The sequence below is a fragment of the Rhyacophila brunnea genome, unplaced genomic scaffold (genome assembly GCF_057557595.1).
Source record: "Rhyacophila brunnea isolate RB1 unplaced genomic scaffold, BYU_Rbru_1.0 scaffold_6, whole genome shotgun sequence".
NCBI lineage: Eukaryota > Metazoa > Arthropoda > Insecta > Trichoptera > Rhyacophilidae > Rhyacophila > Rhyacophila brunnea.
In genome coordinates this window covers 46,424,656-46,444,251 of record NW_028233276.1, presented here as the reverse complement: position 1 = coordinate 46,444,251, position 19,596 = coordinate 46,424,656, and positions in this window count along the sequence as shown.

Genomic DNA, 19,596 nt, shown 5'->3' with positions numbered 1-19,596 from the left:
TAAACATAAAAACTACTTCACGTATTACAAGCATCAGAGCTGGTATTAACGAACCGGGCTATGCACATATTTTAAGTTTCCGGAGACAGGTTTATGTAAACCCAGAAGACACTATTAAACTGCCAGAGTCAATGCAAATAAATTGTGATAATACCCTGTACTGGATTTACTTCTCCACCAAAAAATTGACATGCTTTATATGCAAAGAAGAGGGCCATCTGGCCAAATATTGTAAAACAACTGGAAATAATGAACCTCACACTGTACAATTGCCTGACTCTCTCAATGTACCAAAAGTGTTAACCTCTCTTTCGTTAGAGAGAAAAAATACACTCCAGGAGGATGAACTAGCCGCAGATATAGAGTCGGACAACTCTATTATCAACAAGGATACGCCAATCGGTTCAAAAAGGCCGTTGACCAGTCCAACTGATATCAGCAGCGTAGAATTTGAATTTGAAGATACAGTGAAAAATAATGCAATCTCACGCATTCCTGCACTCCAACAGACACCAAAAAAATCAAAAAAAGAAAGAAAAAAAGTATCCACTGAAGATACAAATGAACTTTTGTTACCTGCCAAGGAACATGTTGAAAGTAATCGTCATAGATTTCCAATCGATTATGAAACATTGCTCAGTTTCCTTGTGAAAACACATGGAAATCCCAATACCGAAATGATTGCTAATGAATTTACTACTGATATAGAAGCTCTTAATAACATGCTAACAGAAATCTATAGTCATTTAAAAGAACGCAGCATTAAAAGTCGCATAACAAAGATCAAGAAAAGACTCAATAATCCACAATTAAAAGTTTCCAGTGAAGATATTAGTTCGTTGGAAGGACAAGAGGAACAATAACATAATGCATAATTCCAGCAACAAAGTTAACCAATTTATTCAATCTGATATACGTATTGTTTTCTGGAATACAAGAAGCATTCTTAATAGACTAGAGGAGCTTAGAGTGATGCTAGATGAAATTGATATTTTTATAGGCGTGGAAACATGGTTAAACGACACCATTCCTCACATAGTTATTAGCTTCCCAGGTTTTATGGTGCTTCGGCGAGACAGGACGTACGCCAGAGGAGGAGGTATAATTTTCATTATTAGAAATACTATAGCTTACAAAGCTATTAACAACCTCATCATTCCGAACATATCCACTGAAGTTTTGGGCATTACACTGACTAACCTTAAAGATAAAATTAATATCATTGCAGTTTATAGGCCCCCGAGCAATAGCGGAAATAATACAAATCTGTCGCTTCAGGAATGGGACCAAGTTTTTAGTAATACTCTATTAGATGATAAAACCATATTGGTGGGAGACTTCAATGCCCACAATGTCGCGTGGAATTGCAATAGAAATGATATAAATGGTTCTAGAATCATCTATACTTTAGCTGATTACGACTTAATTTTAATAAACAATAATACTAAAACTCGTATTGATCTGCGACGAGGTACAAAATCAAATATTGATTTAGTTTTTTCTTCTCCTAATCTTCTACAACAGATTGTATTAAATATAGATGAAGACCCCCGGGGATCGGATCACTATCCAGTGCGTATTAATTTATCTGTACAAAAATCAATTTATTTCAAAAAGACTTTCAAGTTGCAGACCAAAAAAACCAATTGGGTTAAATTTAAAAATACAATGGCTGAAAATATTAATGAATTCAAAACAGATTCTTTTCTCAGTTTAAGTTCAGTCTCGCAGTATAAATTCCTCATTAAAAAAATCACACAAGCAATCATAGATTGCACCCCAAAAAAAGGGAATAATCCCCAATTTTGCCATAGCAATCCAGTAGAATGGTGGGATTCAGAGTGTGATAAGGTAAAGAGAAAAAGAAAAGCTGCCTTAAAAAAATGGGAATTTACCTTAGATTTTAAAGACTTAATTGAATACAAAAAGAATGCTGCCATAGATAAAAAAACTTTTAAAAAGAAAAAGAGTGACTGCTTTCGAAAATTTGCAGAGACCATCAATTTTAGCACAGACCTTAAGTATACATGGGAAAAAGCAAAAATTTTTAAAAACAAATGGATAAAAATTAGACCCGATAGTATTGAACAAAATATGCAAAATAAAGAGAAAATTGAAGCTGCTCTTGAAAGACTATGCCCACCGTGGGTTCCAAGTAACCCTAAAATTTTCCCTGTTACCAAAAATAACACGCTATTCGACACTCACTTTAGTTTCATAGAATTCAGCATAGCATTAAATTCTCGTCAACATAATTCCGCACCTGGAACGGACGGGATAACGTATGGAGTCATTAATATGCTTCCCACTCCAATAAAACATATATTCCTTGACATTTTTAACCTCATGTTTCATAGCATGGAATTCCCTGACGAATGGAAAAGCATATTTATACATTTTATTAATAAACCTAATTCGGATAGCTTAAGACCTATTGCACTGACCTCATGTGTCTGCAAAATCTTAGAAATCATGGTCGCAAATAGATTTCGCTGGTGGCTGGAAAGAGAAAAAATTATCCCAGATACACAAACCGGATTCAGGAAAGGTTTTTCCTGTGCGGATAACCTAACAAATGTTGCAATGTATATTGAAGAATCTTTTAATGAAAAAAAACATACGCTAGGTATTTTTTTGGACGTGATTGGAGCCTTCAATAACGTTCAATCAGATATTCTCGTTGAAATATTGGCACAAATAGGGTGCCCCTTTAAACTCGTTAAATTCTGTTTTTTTCTTGTCTACGAGAGATTAATCTATACTAATTCAAACATAGATCTCCCGAGAACACTGTATAAAGGCGTTCCTCAAGGAGAAATTTTAAGTCCGCTGTTTTACATTATATACGTTAGCCACATTGTTCGCAATATACCGAAAGCTATAACAGTCTCCCAATTTGCAGACGATATATCTTTGTTCCTTAAAACTAAAGACCCCAATCAGGATAAAAATATAATGGAATGTGCACTAGAAACAATTAGAAATAATCTATTCAAACTGGGTTTGGATCTATCTCCGGAGAAAACGGTATTCGTACATTTCAACAAAAACAAAATACTGCCGGGAGAATTTCAAATTAAATTGAATGATATGATGATTAAATCAACTGAATCAGCCAAATTTCTAGGTATTTATTTTGACTTCAAGCTTTCTTTTGATAAACATGTCAATTACATTGCCCAGAAAGTCAATAGAGCCACCAACATTATAAAGTTCCTCAGAGGTACTTGGTGGGGATCACACCCTTCCACTCTAATAACTTTCTATAAAAGCTACATCAGATCCATAATGGACTATGGAAGCTATATTTACTTCCCAAAAAATAAAGGAGCAAAGCTACAGTTAGAACGACTACAGAACCAAGCTATCAGATTGGCTCTTGGCCTAAGAAAAAGTACACCTACTAACATACTACTTGCCGAAGCCAAGATAACATTACTAGAAGAAAGATCTAAATTTCTATGTAAAAACTTCTTGGTAAAATGTATGTCAAACCGTACTTCTAATACGAGATACAATGTCAACAGATTTCTACAAACAACTATAACGCGAGATCGTACTCCGAAGAGATTTCAAATTTTAAAAGAAAGTATCCAAGCTGTAAATTGTATTGATCATCTGATTTTAAAAAGAGACTTCTACAACTTTTTTAATTATACATATGAGGATATTATATATAACGTTTTAACTAATACAAAAATAGGAATGGAGCTATCGCACTCCGACTCTCCCGACTTATTATTCAAGTCCAAATTTAGCAATCAAAATGTAGTCCAAATTTTTACGGATGGAAGCAAAATTCCCGATTCACCTTCAGTAGGTGTAGCAGTGTTCTTCCCCCAATCCAACACGTCGGTTGCCAAAAGTGTCCACAGATTCACTTCCATCTATACAGCAGAGTGCTTAGCCTTATACGAAGCCACTAAAATTGCACTTAATTACAAAAATAAAAATATCAACATTTTCACTGACTCCTTAAGTCTGATTCACTCGCTCGAAAATCCAAATTTCAGCATCAAAACTAATGACTACATTCTTAATATTAGAACCAACATTTCCAAATTTAGCAATAGTAACGAACACGGTACAAATATACAGATATACTGGATTCCAGCACATAAAGGAATTAATGGCAATGAAATTGCGGATCAATTGGCAAAAAAATCTGTAAAATACCCATCAGAAAATATAAGAATTCCATACACAGATTTTAAAGCCCAGTTTAAACAAACAATGAGCGAAAATAACGGTAAATATTTAGAAAATCTTGGGAAAGAAAAGGGAACACACTACTATCAAAACTTTTATAGTAGATCTCCTAAAACTTGGTTTAGTAAACATTGTAAAATAAAGCGAGATGTAATAGTGACAATAGCTAGAAGCAGGTCAGGGCATTACAGTCTCAACGAATCATTGTACAAAATTAAAGTGGTAGATAGCCCTCAGTGTCAGTGTGGACATCCCACTCAAGATCTTAACCACATTGTCTGGCAATGTGATGCCTATGACCAGGAGAGAGAAGTGTTATTGAATAAGTTGGGGAAGTGCAGGTTATACCCTCCTTTTACGATTAATTCGTTCCTGGCAAAACCAAATATTTCAGTTATGAAAATTGTACATGAATTTCTCCAAAAATGTAACGTAAATGTCTAGTGTATAGTGTAACAAAAATGTAATTCTGTATCATTAACAATGTAACTATTTATGCCTGTCGTTAAAAAAAAAAAATGTATGTATACTTTTGTAAACCATTGTAAAGCAGAATAGCCTTCCATTCAGAGAAGAGCTCAATTGCTTCCAAATAAAGAAAAAAAAAAAAAAAAAATTATTCCTAACCCCGAATTCCACGAGCCTTCAGCCGTGCGAATCCCTTTTTTTAAATCCAAATTCCAGTTATCAGTTGCGAGATTTCTGAATGAATAGCGGAGTTCGGCTTGGAAAAGATCAGGTAACTTCACGACCCGGTTTCATGTCTCATACTCATATTTGCTTTAACTATTTTATTAGAGATCCATTTGTTTTGTAATTGTGACGTCAAAAATCACAATTACAAAATTTAATACATAACAGTATGCTTAGATTTAGTTAAAGCCTTGTTTACTTTATTATGCAATCAGTAATCTACGCAACCTCAATTAGTGGCTTAATGTAAGCCGTTGGTGATCTGATACGACTGGATAAGAATATAGAGATGTATATCAAATTGGTGCCAACGTTCGATAGAAGATGGCACCAAGATTGTATTATAAATAACTGATTACGTCGATGAGCATTTGATTTCCAATTAGGAAGTATTCAAATATTTCTTTCTTCTAAGCTGTTGTATAACTCCGTATTTTATAATATGACACTGTCAGGAAAAAATTATGATTTTTTTCTATTAAGATTTACAAAACTTTATGATTGGTTGAATTACTTGATTCATCTTCAGCCTGAATCTATCCACTGCTGGATGAAGGCCTTTCCAAATGGATTCCACTTCTCTCGGTCCTGTGCGTTGCGTTGCCACGTACTTCCGCATAAATACCAATTTCATCGACTAGTGACCTCTAGGTCCACCTTACGGACGTTTTGTACCTCTTGGGTACCACTAGATGACTAATTTTTTCCAGCGATTGTCCCTTCTTTGAGCTATGTATCTAGCCCATTTTCAATTAAGGTTTTTAGCAAACTCTATTACCTACATCACAAGCCGTTGTCTGTTTTCTTATCCAATCATTCCGCTTATTCTCCTTTTGCGTTATGCCCAGAATCCACCTCTACACACCACGTTGTAATACTCTAAATTTCTGGATCTCTCTTCTACTTAGGGTCCATGTTTCACACGCATATGTGATTACGGGAGGCACACACTGGTTGAGCACTCTGCGCTTTAGGTACAGTGGGAGGTCATTTTTGAAAGCATTATTCAGGCTGCCAAAAGTGATCCTCATCAATGGCACTCAGCTCGAACAAGTGAAAAACTACATCTATCTGGGACAACACGACGTGTCTATACATGGATATTTAATGAAATTGTAGGCACTGTGGGAGTAGGTACAGTATGTACATTAAAATCTCCTACGCCTGAACCACTAACCTAACCAAAAAATGTATTAGAATATAAAAGATTATAGGATTTTTTTGGCTTATTGTAATAAATGTTATCATAAAGAACACAAGAAAAAAGTTATGATAGGGCACAAGCGGAAAAAATCGTGGTGGCAAAGTAAAAATTTGAAAGAAGAATAAAATATAAAAACTGTCAAATGCCTAGGCCCTGGACTATAATAATATGGACACAAGCACTGTAATACCTAATTACCTTCCTAATTTATACGTATCTCCAAGTTATTATGAACGTAATAAACATTAAATTAATTCAATGAATGGGTTGTTGTCAATAAAATGTATTTTCTGATATATTTTTAAAGAATAAATGCCTATCTTTGGATACATTCCATGTCGCGTCTCCTATTATTTTTTATGTATCGCAAAGAATTTCAATAAATAAATATAAAATATAATATTCCATTCCTGTGTAGAGAGGACATATTATTATTTTTCTATAACGCTTTAATTGTGAAAACTCCCAAGCAGGTATTTTTATTATTCCGAGGAATAAACTGAATGAGACAATACGTTTTGTATTTCCACAAAAGAAAACTTTTTTCATGAACACTGAGCGATAGTACTGTTAACAGTGGATATTTAATGATGTAAAAGAGTATTGCATGTAGTTTTAGCTATACTTATTGTGGTCAGGCTCAAATTATAATAAATTCGATTACAACAAAAATATATTTTTCTAGTGTTATAATAATTATCTGTTTTCGTTGAATTAATAATACATTTTACAGATGGTAGTGTTTGGTTTTTTTTAATAATTCATTAAGCCCAGCTACATCAAATCGTAATCGATAAAAAATATTCTTCCATCTATAAAATATCTAAAAGTATGTATGGTTTAATATCATAATTTTAGATATTTTATACATAAACGAATATTTTTTACTGTTATCTACTATGGCTTGAATTAGGCAGGGTTTAAATGAATTTTAAAAACTAACAAACACTATCTACATATTGCAGTCTTAGTTCAATGAAAGCAAATACGTTTGGCTGACAAAGTTTACTGTGCACTATTTATGTCGGATCTTAACAGCCTACCTCCGCCGTTCGTCATTGGTGGGTACAGTATTCTCAGTATATATACATAATAAAGTGTATTTAAATCACAAAGCTAGAAGCATTTTTTGGCAGTATTTAAAATATTTCAGATATTATAGTTATTATTAATTATTTGCAAGCATGACATATTGAACGGGAACAAACGTACGATTGATTTTTTAGACGTCTGCACGGCGGCGATTTTTCTAGATGCAGGGGGCTTCGAAATAGTTCAAACCAATCATAAATTTATTAAAATACCTATACCAAAATCAAAAAAGATTGTTCGGGTATTTCTCACAAATATTCCGCAAAACAAAACAAAAGTTCTGCAACTAACATCAAAACACACCATCAATATAATTATGTGTCATCAACGACATCTTAAATAATATTTGTTTTTGTTACAAGGAGGGTGTGTTTCTAGAAAAAAGTTAGGTACCTACTTATTTTGATAACTTTGCTAGATACTTACGTTGGTAGTTGGAATGTACGGTTTTTATTTTATTTAAATCAGTCAGTGCCTCGGGCCTCCACATCTGAAACCCGTCACTGGATCTCCAGTTTAAGTAAATTTATCTTAAGAGCTATTATATTGAAGTATGTCAAAACTGATTGGCGTAATTATAAAATCGACGGATATCAATTTATTTACGGATATATTGTGGATAAATATTCAACAATTCGATAAATTACAATAGGTATAAAAATATTTCTCTTTTCTTATAACTCAGCTTTCGTGATTCGTCGTATAGGTAGGTACTGGGATCATTTATACAAAGTGCCTTATTGAATAAGCTTCGATCGTAAATCTGGGGGAAATGAATAAGGCAACTTTTTCAAAGGATTTTATGTGCTTTTCTGATGCATGATTTTCATCCAAGCACTTAATAAAATGTACATAGGTACACGTACATACATAATATAAGGTAATATTTTCATAATAAAATACTTACTATCCATATAATAAATATATAGTACATGTGACTCATATGGGTATAAACTCATCATTTAAAGGTAAATCCATAACTCCAGTAATAACAATCAAAGTAGAAAATAGGCTTATAGGCATATTACAATGATATTTCAATAAATTTGAAGATCTATAATCAAAAATTGGGAAACCTTTGAAACATACTAGGAAATATTTTTGATCCGTGAATAAAATCATCTTTAGTGATGATTATTCGTGTCCGAAAATTTGTGCGTATGCAGTTCACCGTATCACACTTCGCCGTGAAATGCTGTATCGGAAATATAATATGGTCGTATATTAAAGACCGTCCAACCTCTTTGGATCGTATAGTACTGTGATAATATAATTCATGTCCAAATAAAACACGGTTCTTGTCGGTTTACAAGAAGCCAGCGGCAAACGAATTTTGAAAATAGCCGATATACTGGATTATTGGTTAGGTTAGGTTTTCATTCTTGAATTCATGAATTTTGCCTACATTGGCTATGAAAATGCTCCACGAACAAATAATTTTTTCATCTCTTTCCGACATGAAGGCTCACGGTTAACTGTACTACGGTGAAAGGTAATACGTACAGTTTACATGTAACCATGATTATTACCTATATACCTTGATTCAATATAAAGGCTGTAGCTATTAATGTTGTCGAAATTTAAAATATTCTTAGTTATCGTAAGTATTCGGAAACATCTACAGCAGGGGTTGTCAACCTTTTTATACCGTATCTCTGTTAGTAGTAAAATTTTCTAACCGCCCACCGGTTCCACAGTAATGGTGATTTATAAAGTAGGGAAGTAACTTTACTTTATAAAATTTATAAAGCAAGGGGAAATGCGCGAGCTATTCTGCGTATTTAAACTGTCACGGGGAATTTTATGAAAACATAATGAAAATGTTTTTAAAACCCCTACCGCTCACCATGAAAGCTGGAACACCCACTAGTGGGCGGTAGGGACCTGGTTGACTACCCCTGATCTACAGGAATGATACCTGACTCTAGAGTTTAAAACACATTGACTGCTGAATAATTACTATTTAATTACCACATTTAAATAGCATGCTAATTATATCGAATGGTCACCTAATCGTTACGCACTGGGCGCGTCTTTAGCGTCCAATGTACCTATTAATGACAAGACTACATGTCACTAATAGAAAGATGTGTTCGAATCCCACTCGGTCCTATGTTTTTACCATTTTATTTACAAATTGATCTAAATATAAGTACTTACCAAATTATGTATTTAAATTAGTGTCTAAAAATCTTGGGTATATTTAATATCTAGAAAAGAAAAATGTAGATGAATATAATATTGCTTCTTGATTGAGAATCGTGAACCAATCATGAATGTCAATTCTAAAATATTACTGGTGATTAGTATTAAGTATGTATTATTATGCATGATATTTTTTCACGTAGATAATATGTCTTTATTACTACTCGCTGGCACCAAACAGCCTCTCATCATGCTGAGAGCGAAGAGGCGACGTTTGATCGAGCTCGGCCACGTATTGAGGATGCCAGAAGAAAACCTTAACATGGCTTGCCTATTCTTTAATTAAGCCAACCGGATTCCGGGGTCCTGGAAGGCCGCTAAATACTATCTATGGAGTGTATGCGGTGGAGCTACGGGATACCAGTGGCGAAAGGTGACTTTTGGAAACAGGTAGGCTATGGAGAAAGCGCACTTGTTAGATGTATTTACGGGAAATAAGAAGATAATCCGACATAACACTGATGCATAGGTAGGTACACAAAAACCGATGAAATTTCAAAAGCTCACTGATGGTATAAAATTAAGCAATTAATTTTAATTATGTATTTTCCTAAATATAAACGCAAGATACGCTCAAAACATATTGAAAATATCCGTTGTTGTGAATCTGTTCCATAACAATTTATAATTTAACCCGTAAACTAGACATTTTAAAATACTTCTATATTTAAAACACAGACTTAGATACAATATCAGATTTCAACTGACATAATAAATTGGCTGAATAAATTGACTTAGTCTATGAATAAACTAACTGACAAATAAAAATCACGAGATAAACTATTTATTATTTTTAACAACAACCAATATTTATATGTGATTGAATCCCTAGAAATTATTTTTTTAAATTATCTTATAAATTATTTTGAATAAATGTGCACTTACGTAAAATATAAGCACTCCTTAAATAGCTTACCAATTTATATGGGCCGCCGCAGACGTCTTGAAATTATGAGAAACAAACTTCATATAAAAAAAGTTTTCGATTCACGCGAACGTAATCCATACAATATGTGAAGCGAAACGAGATGACACTTATTTTTTTAAATGTTCGAGACATGGCATAAATGGTGCTTATTGAAATAGTGGAAAAGATCGTAAAATTATTATGACAATTATACGATAGATGTCGTTGGGCATATTGAATAATATATTATTATGTGATTATATTATTTAAAAAATATTTTTCTTAAGAAGGTAGGCTTTAAATAATCGCCTAGTATGGAGTCTTCGCCCCTGCGGGATACTGGTATGACCTGGAATGATGCAAGAAAACTGGCAAATCGACAGGGATTCTTGGGGGCACCGTCTCTTGTCCATATGCGACAACCAAGGGGTGGATATGGCGAAGAATTATATTTTTATGAGGATATTTGAGAGCGACAATAAAAAATCGTTTAAATATTTCTGTTCTGATCACAGCAGGAAGTCAACTAATTGCAAAAACATGTTTTCTTACTTCAAACCTCTCCATATTGAATAAATTGAATATAGTACCTATTGTGCTTATTCATTACAATACTGAACTCAGGGGGTGTAAAATAAATAAACGAACTGTCATTATTGTGAAATAAATTTTAGAAAAGTGAAAAACAACGTCTTCACAATATCTAATAATTTATTATAAAATTAAAATAAAACCACTTAAAAATATTTTGTTAATATTTTGAGAATTAATACTATTGACTTAGCGCACTTGATGAAATTTTTTTGCAAACCAAATTTTGCCTTTTGGCATATGTATATCATGTTGGTAATATGGTAATACTACTTGTGTAGAGAAGCAACCTGCGGCGTTAGCATACATATGACGCAATCGATTCATCAGAATATTTAAAAGGGGGCTCGAAACAGTTCAAACTAGTCATTCGATTATTAAATTATACCTTAATCTTAAAAGTTTTTGCATACACATATTATTGAATAAGATAGAAATATTAAAATTCAAAGCTTAACAAAATCTCCGCAACAAGTATCAAAGAACTCATACTTTTATACAAAAAATAACCAGATAAAAATATTATTATATGGCATCACTTTTACACATTTAATAAATATTTTTAGTTACAGGTTAAGATTCTATAAAAACATTGATATTCTTACGAGGTACCTACGTTGGTAGTTAGAATTTATGATTTTAATTATTTTTTAACATGAGGATATTATAATCAGTTAGTGTGTCTTCTTCTTCTTTCACCCTGTCACGACCCAGCATTGGGGGATAGGGCAAGCACAAGTTCGTGCCACTTCCATCGATCCATCGCCAACTCTTGCGCCTCCCGCCATTCTAGACCTGGAGCGCGTAGGTCACTTTTGTAACATCGCTGCAGGGTGACGGAGGACCAGCCACGACGATGGAACCCATGAGGCTGTGCCACAAGCTTTAAGCTTTGAGAATCCGCTCCGCCGAATCTTAGCGGTACATTGGTACGACCGCGTTACAAACACCCGAGTTCATGAGAAGATACAGCAGGCTTCGGTCATTGAGGTAATTACAAAGAGGCGTTTTACGTGGCTGGGACATGTGTTCCAGATGCCGCCAAAGAGTGCGAGTTGGTATGTAGTGGCATAATAATATAATAATATATTATATATTTCGATCTGTAACTATTAAAATATAGTGTGAAAAAGTTTATTAGTTTCACATCATTTTCGGGTGGACAATGTCTGCTTGTACAAATTATTCAATGACGTATGTTTTTATTATCGACCAAGATGGGTCTCCATATCCGTAAACCCGCCACTGTAAAGACCTAACAAGAAGGTTTTGTTTCCATTCACAGTGTACTACGTTAAGAATATTAATCATTCTGTGTTCATCGTGTCGGTTTACCAAAAGCCAAACCTGGTTAGGTCCTGTTAATCGAAAATATTTCCAAGATCTTTTGATCGACGCATATGGTGGCACGCGTCACGTATTCAACAATCGGACGTATGTCACCCTATTTTTGTTTCCGAACAGCTTCAGCACGTATTCCTGTTTTCACAAGTAGTACAACAAATGTAACTAGGTGCTCATTTACCTTATACACGTATCATAAAATCTCTGACAAAACACAGCAGTGAGCTTTATCGAATATCCAGTTACAATCGGCTGACTTTAAATAGCTTTTAAAATAATAATAATAATTATTATCTTGTGATGAGTAAAAAGCTTCAAAAAGCTACTCACGTACAATCCAGCTTTTGCTTGCGCAGCTTCGGGTGACCATCAATTTTAATCATTTACAACTGAACTGAGCATATTAGTCTCAACATCAATTTATTATATGCAGTTTTTCGTTACATGTAACTTGAGTAGGTTAAAATCAAAATGGTTTTTCTCTATTTTGAAATTTCCAACAACCATTCTCTGACATGTTAAAATAATACTAAGTTATTTTAATTTCAGAATGGTCAAAGTAGCTTAGCATAATCTATTAATATAATATAATAGAATTTATAATGTACTTACCAAAAAACCTAACTTATTTTTATGCGCATATCTCAATGTTTAGGTGATGGAGAGAAACCCTTTTGCTTTTAACCTAACATACTCACTTGTAGATGCGACCCATTAGTTAAGAGTTATCTTATTTTAAGTTTGAATCCGAATATATTGTGATTCTCGTTTATACTAGGTTTATAATATGAAATCGAATATATAATAAGTATATCAATTTTGTGTAACAGAAAATTCTCCAGGAGTCAGGGTAAATGAAATATTAAAAAATATCTTCGTTTCAATCGTTTTATGACCCAACGGTCCTTGCAAATATATGTGACAGTAACGACGCTATCTAAAATGTTTCAAAATACTTAACGAAAGGAATTTATTATTAATTGAGTTAGCATTTACTTGGTAGAATTCCATTTTACAAGAAATAAAAATATAATTAATATTAAATTCTACAGGTTTTTAAAAGGTTTGTCGATAGCTATTTCGGTTGTAACACCATTATCAAGACTATTCAGATAGGCCGTTTGCCTTTGCTTAAATACTATACGTGTTCGAGTAAATTTACTCGAACAGTTGGAAATTAATCGCGAATTATCCAAAAGTAATCACATAATTAATGAAAATTTGGTAATGCATTCGTCGCCACTATTAAATATAATTTAAACACACGATTAAGACAATTATACTAATAATATTTTAATTGATTAATAATGTCAATAAATAACCAAAGTAATCGAACACTGTAATTTTGATAAATTTTGTAAATTTTGATATCCATTAAAAAAACCCACTTAGGGTCTACAAAGTATTAATAATATTACAATTAATAATAAGTGTACAAATTCATAATATTGCTGGAACGAATAAGAAAATGTATTCTGTCTCTATCTATACACGTATAGTATTTAAGCAAAGGCAAACGGCCTATCTGAATAGTCTTGATGATGGTGTTACAACTGAAATAGCTATCGACAAACCTTTTAAAAACCTGTAGAATTTAATATTAATTATATTTTCATTTCTTGGAATTTATTATTTTTATGTATAGATGGCGTCAAAAGTAATCCAAATTTTAATTTTGACGTCCTTGCTTTTGGCCAAAATATTTTTTTTCAATAAATACATAATTTTGAAAAGCCTCATAAATATTCATATATAATTAAAGTCAATCATTATTCCTCAAATATTATTTGAATTAATGGTCAACCCTTCGATGACCGGGCGATCGTCTATTTTTTCTCGATACGTGCTTCGAGACTTCATCTTCGTCGGGGCATCGTTTCTCAAAAATAATAATAAAATAAGAAGGCAAAAACATCGGAAAGCGGTGAAGGTCGCCTAGCATGATGTGACATCAATAAAACATCGATTTTCAGAAACCACAGGGCGGATGTGTTCAAGCAACAATAAGTGTCACTCACGTATTGCATCACGTCAACAAAATATTGACATTTTGGTGGACTGGTGGGTGCTGTTTTATTAAGGGCAGATGTTTTTGATGTCTGTCAATAAATTCGTATTTTTTATTAATGTCTTCAATATATTTAGCGATTACTTCTCAGTAATTCGTGTTAAAATTTAATATAAAAATGTAGTGAAATAAATATAAAAATAATAGTCTTACTCACTCATTGAATAAGCAAAAATAGTAAAGATGGGGTAAAACAATATGTACCACATTAAACAATCATATTATATTAAGCGATATACACGTAAATAATTATAAAGTCGTACTATAGCCAGTGCTTGAAATGAATTAGAGAGCACCGGAATGTAGCTCCGGCTCGTGAAAAAAAAATATATTGCGTTATAGTTCATAAATGATTAAAAAATAATTCAATTTACTTACTATATATATCATTTTAAAAGAAGAATTTTAAAAACAGATGATGGTTACTTAAACCCTGACGGCTAAAATAATTAAACGTGGAACATGCCTTTTGCCTACTGATTCTCTGAATGCTGGTTGTCCAAATTTGAAAGAAAATTTATCTGTCAAAGTAACCGAATTCAAAGGATTCAAACAATTTTACTTTTCTGAAAATTGTGTAATAATTACAATAATAAAACTAAAGAAGTAATGATAACAGACGAACGATACGTCGCGCAGGCTACTAAACGTAAAATGAAAATAATCGGCGCCCGTAAGTAATCGGGGCGGGGCGCGGGCCGCGGGCGGGCTGCGCGTCTATAGTAATTCTACATCTATTTTTTTGTAACGCTTTTGCGTCGGAGATCATGAGTAAACCATATTCCATGTTAAAATATAACAGGTCGCAAACCCCATTTCTCACATGCGGCGCTAAAAGTAACATAGGTATTAAGTACATACATGTTTAAAGACTGTTATTCCATTTTACCGTCTACGCTAGGTAGTTATTTAAAAAATATAACAACCATTTTTTATATGTTATATGCAACCATACAATTTATGTAAATAAGTTAATATTTTTGGAAAATTAACGAGCATTTCGGTTCATAAGGTTTTTCTGTTTCAAACGCTGACCATAGGCGATTTTCTGGTGTATTGGAATTGTTTGCTTTGATGGTGTTTGGTTTGAAACAATTATACGCCATCGCCGTTGAACTGTTGAGACCTTAGATGTGACAGTGTTGTCAAAATATATATTATATATACCTGCATACCTACATATCTACCACAAAAATGAAAATATATTAATAAGAGAAACATTCGATTGAACATGCCTCAATTGAATAAAACCTGTCAACTTCGAATGTATGTAGTCATATTTGAGCCATTATAAACATTCAATGGTGACGAACTCCCCACTAGAAACACATAACAATTTTAAATCAACCTAATTTTTTTGGATATATAGCAATTTGTGCTTGACAGCTCAAGGACGACATATTATTCCTTTGAGACAGTTTTTATATTAGCCGACTATGCTAATTGATATTTACACATAAAGGCAAAAAAATGCAATACTCTCAAACACCTTCCTTTTACCAGGTTCCACGTCTCCACATCCTTTTTAATGTATACCGTGGGTTAAAAAATATGACACCTCCTTTAAAGTTGTACTGAGAATGTTCAAGAAAGAAGAACTTCTAAACACTTAAGTGTTCAAGTTTCTTATTTTGATTTTTATTGTTACTTAAGTTGAGCTTAATTCAAAAGAGACCATCTATGTCTAACATAATATGACGCTATAAATTTAATAAAAAATCAATAATTGCCCACTGAAGACGCTTTTCTTCCAAATAAATACTGCTACACAGTTCACCCCAGTTCCATCATTACTTATTATGAAAAAAATATTTATTTTTTAACATACATACCTAATTTGAAAAGTCCATAGATGTATTATTTATTACCGACAAGAAAAAGATCTTTTTTTTTAATACGACACTTGACGGAAATAAATCTTTATTCATAAATAAGCTATGGGCATCCTATCTAATAACGAATAAATTGACTATAAGTTTTTACATGAAATGCTTATAAAATTGCATAACTTTTAGCAATCCATTTTCGTGTTTTAAATCATGGTATCAATTAATTTCTATTATTACTAACATTCACCTGGATAACTCCAAACTTTAGTTATGTTATGAGTTATAACGTCCTCGCACTTACTAATAATTAAATATTTCTTTTATTCAACAATTAATAATTTAAGTACATAAGAACATAAATACATAATTTGAAAACAAAATGAATAAAGAAGGTTACATTCTCAAATTTTGTAAATTATTCGATGAATAAAGGAAATTGTTTATTTAATTTGTATATAGTTTATGTTGTGTCCTCCTTAAAGTTTTTTGACAGAGCGAGAAAATACTCAGCAAACAGGATAAGAGAAGTATGGATATCTTTGAGAGTTTTGAAAAGAATTATTGGGGCTGTTCAAGATAGTGGCATTTGGAAGTCAATGTGTAATGAGGAGCTGTACACAGTTCATGAGGGCGAAAAGATTACATAGCATATGAAAATTCAGAGACTGCGCTGGATCGGCCACGTGCATAGAATGCCGGAGGATATACCAGCGAGGCGGCCTATGTGTGCAACTCCCAATCGCAAGAGAAGACCTGGTCGGCCAAAATTGAGATGGTTAGATTGTGCCACGGGAGATTTAAAAATGCTCGGTCAAAGTAACTAGAGAGTCAGCATTGGATCGTCCAGGATGGATGAAGTTTTTGAAGGAAGCCAAGACCTATCATGGGTTGTACCTAGTGCCATAAATTATGATGATGATGATCCTTTAGGCTACAGGGCTACAGCGATAGAATGAACTTGCCGCAGATAATAATATAATATAATACACCAGTGTTTCGTGGTACCTACGCGTGCCCCTGGGGTACGGGAAGAGTTTGGTGAGGGCACGCGCTGCACCGGGCTTTGGCTGCGCCTAGTGCAGCAAGCATTAATACGACATCAATACAACATCCATGCTAGAAGGTTGATTGCATGCGGAAGAAGGGCAATTATTGTTGGAATTAGCTTCAGATGGATTCTTGAAAAATAAATAATATAAGGAGTGTACTTTAACATCATTCTGGTTGCAAATGCAACACGTGTATCTAGTTTTAACAGAGAAAACCTAAAATACATCTTGCCTTTTCCAACTTCATATCTATGTGAAGTTGCTTTTTCAGCATTTGTAGACATTAAGTCAAAAAAAGGGAACAGGCTTTTGAATGTGGAACCGCATCTCAGATTAAAGTCAATTACCAGGTAACCAAATTACGATGATCTGTCGTCTCAACATAAACAATTTCATCATTCTCATTGATTATAATGAATGTTATTTATAATATAACTTTTATTAATTTTATTTATATTTTATTATGAATGAATTTTATTTTTTTTTATTATTATTTTATTTATGTAGTTAGTAAAAAAGGGAAAAAAACATATATTTTGATTGTTTATAAAGTATACTTATGCAATTTGTTACGAAAATTATAGAAGGGGTACACAGATGTCGAAAGTTTGGGAAACACTGCTTTAGGCTACAGGGTTACAGCAATAGAATGAACTTGTTGCATACAATATAATATAATACACCATACACCCGATTTTAATAGATTGCACAAGGTGTCAAATTATGGCAGAAAAGGGTGAGTTGAAGGGTTTCTAGGCTTCTAACATTAAGTTTTAGTGCTAATGATGAACGTATCATGAAAATCTCAAGCCGAAATAGGAAAAATGTTCAGTTTATAAAACTTAATGTATGCTTAAAATTTTAACATAGAATATAAAATTAATATTATTTAGGATTCCTATCATCCAAAGAATTCGCGGCTATTAAAAATAACACTCTGGCAAGACTGCATACCCATAAATATTTCCTGTCGATGATATAAATTATATTTTTGCAAAAATGCATCTCAAGTGATAATAGAATATTTTAACAATGGATCTGAAGGTATGCCAGAATGCCATCTGACAAAAACTGTCGTGAAACTTTTCAGTCTCCAGCTGAAGATACATACCATCAGCATTATTTTTACTTCTCAATGTTGGTACCTCCCCATAACAAAGCCGGCCATTTTCACCGGTGTGAGAATATTTTATCAAATAAATCTTAGGTACTCGTACATTACCATGCCATGGTATGACGGTTACATGTAAATTGTACTTAAAACATTTCACCGTGGCACAGTTCGCCGTATCAGAAATTTTATTAGATACAATATGAACATTAATTCAATTTTCATCGCTGATTTTGACAAACTACATGAATTCAATAATGAAAATCTAACCTAACCTAAACTAACAAATAATCCAGTATATCAGCTATTTTCAAAATTTGTTTGCTGCTGGCTTCCTGTATCATATAAACCGACAAGAACCGTGTTTTATTTAGACATGAATCTTATGTCAGTGCTATACGACTCAAAGAGGTTGGACGGTCTTTAATATACGGCCATATATTTCCGACACGTGGCATTACAGCGTCAGCATCGAGAGACCGTAACTGTTAAAACTGTTGCTGTTAATATAATTATAATATGTTGTACCTACCACCATTGAAAATTCTTCTTCTGCATCCCTTATTCCTCCTATTGATTAATATTTTTTTATTACCGTCCTTAGCAACCAAGTTCTTCATGGATTACTAAAAATAATGCAAATTTATTATGGTAATATGATATAATTATCTATTAAGTATTGCAATTGAAAAGTAGACGCAATTGATTCGTCAGATGATTTAAAATGGTGCCTTGAAACAGTTCAAACTAATCATGGAAATATTAAATTATATCAAAATCTACAAACTGTGCGTATTTATCACAAATTGAATATAAAATATTACAGAAATAATACAACACCCAACGAGGCTTGAACCTGTGTCTGCTGGATTGGCGCCAGTTTGCTTTTTTCTATAACACGATTTTTTCTAGTGTGTATAATGTATGAGATGTTTTAAAATTATGTATATCCAATATATAGAATGTTACATTCCCAAATCGTGTGTCTTGTTTGTTGAATAAAAAAATAGTTTATTAAGTTATTAGCAAGTTTAAGTATAAAACATTACCCAAAGCATATAACAACATCTTCACAATAACATAATCACAAATAGATAAGTATGTAGATACTTGTATGTTACGCCGAATGTGCGAAATTGACTATTACATGAAATGGGCGAAATTTTGCCTAAATCGTGAAAAATGCAAGCCCGTTGCCTTATTCATGAATTAGACAAAATATCTGCCAAGTGCGTGAATTCGGCAGTAATTTTTCTGCCTAGTTCATGCCTTGGACAAATTAGATAGTAGCGCT